Below are 1,971 nucleotides of genomic sequence, written 5' to 3'. Positions count from 1 at the left end.
TATTTATCTAAGAATTACTGATTTAATTATTCAAATGTAAATTTAAATAATAATTTCTTAATAATTATTCAAATAAAAAAAATTTATTCAAATATTAATATATTATTTTTTATAATTATAATATTATTTATTAATTTATATTTTTCAGTTAAAATGACATATATTATAAAAAAATGTATACGAAAAAAATTAATATGAATAAATATAAAAAATTAAAAAGTAATAAGACATTAAAATTTATTTTTAATTTTATTTATTTACCAACACCTACTAATATTAATTATATATGAAATTTTGTATCAGTTCCTGGATTATTTTTATTAATTCAAATTATTTCACGTTTTAATTTATCAATGAATTATTGTCCAAACATTAATTTAGCGTCTATAAAAACTTCCCATATTAAAAAAGATGTAAATTCTGAATGATTAATTCGATTAATTCATATAAATGGAGCATCCTTTTATTTTATTGTAATATATTTACATATTCAACGAAGATTATTCTATTATTCATTTAAATTAAATATAGATAGAAATATTGGAATTACAATTCTTTTATTATCAATAATAACAGCATTTATAGGTTATGTTTTACCATGAAGACAAATATATTTTCGAGGAGCTATAGTAATTAGAAATTTAGTATCAGCAGTTCCTTACATTGGTCAATTATTAGTGGAATGAATTTGAGGAGGATTCTCAATTATTAATTCAATATTAAATCGATTCTTTTCATTACACTATATTTTACCATTAATTATTATAATAATTGTAATATTACATTTAACTATTTTACATATTACAGGATCAACAAATCCTGTAGGAACAAATAGAAATATTTATAAAACTCCTTTTTATTCGTACTTTATAATTAAATATTTATTAGGATTCATTATTATTCTAACTTTATTTATATTTATTGACATTCAATATCCTTATTATTTTGGAGATCCTGATAACTTTAAAATAGCTAATTCAATAATTACACCAATTCATATTAAACCAGAATGATATTTTTTATTTGCATATCCAATTTTACGATCAATTCCTAATAAATTGGGAGGAGTAATTAGATTAATATTTTCAATTATAATTTTATTTACATTACCTTTAATAAATTATAATTATTTTAAACATTTAAAAAATTATCCTATTAGACTACTCTATTATTGATACTTTGTTAGTAATTTTTTAATATTAGCATGATTAGGAGGACAAATAATTGAATACCCTTATATTAATTTAAATATTCTTTTTACTTTATCATATTTTTTATATTATATTATTTCATTTAAATTAAATAAATTTTGAGATTATTTAATTTATTAAATTTAATTGAACTTGAATAAGCATATACCTTGAAAATATGTTATAAAAATTAATCATTTTATTACATTAGAGAACAAATTGTAATTTTATTATTAAATATATTAATATTAAATAATTTATAATAATAATTAATATATCAGTTCAACAAAAACTTACTAACTGATTAAACCGAATACGTAATAATAATGCTCGAATTCAAATCAATAAAATTAAATTTAATATATAAATGACAAAAAATATTAATGATCAATAATTATAATTAAATAATATAATTACCAATTATAACCTTATAAATATAATATTTAAACATACCGATAAAAAAATTGTTGTAAATATTCTTCTATGATATTCAATATTAAAGCCTGAGACTAATTTTGATTCTCCTTCAATTAAATCAAAAGGTGTTCGATTTAAATCAACTAATATACTAATAAAAGATATATAATATAAAGGATTTAATTAAATAAAAAATATAATATTTAATTGATTTAATTTTAAATTCATTAAAGAAAATCTTTCTATTAAAATAAAAAAAATTAAAATTACCAAAAGGTATTCTAATTGCAAATGAAATTATTTGAGCAATTGATCGAATAGATCCTAATATTGCATAATTATTATTTGCAAATCAACCAACTAA

The 1,971-nt window shown here is 17.0% G+C and overlaps 1 pseudogene; it reads left to right on the top strand.

Moving 5' to 3' along the window:
• The first annotated feature begins 194 nt into the window (after positions 1–194).
• On the top strand, positions 195–1,331 carry LOC143220466 (cytochrome b pseudogene; annotated as a pseudogene).
• The last annotated feature ends 640 nt before the right edge of the window (positions 1,332–1,971 follow it).

Source organism: Lasioglossum baleicum, unplaced genomic scaffold, assembly GCF_051020765.1.
Source record: "Lasioglossum baleicum unplaced genomic scaffold, iyLasBale1 scaffold1005, whole genome shotgun sequence".
In the NCBI taxonomy this organism is placed as follows: domain Eukaryota; kingdom Metazoa; phylum Arthropoda; class Insecta; order Hymenoptera; family Halictidae; genus Lasioglossum; species Lasioglossum baleicum.
This window is presented reverse-complemented; position numbering and strand designations above follow the sequence as displayed.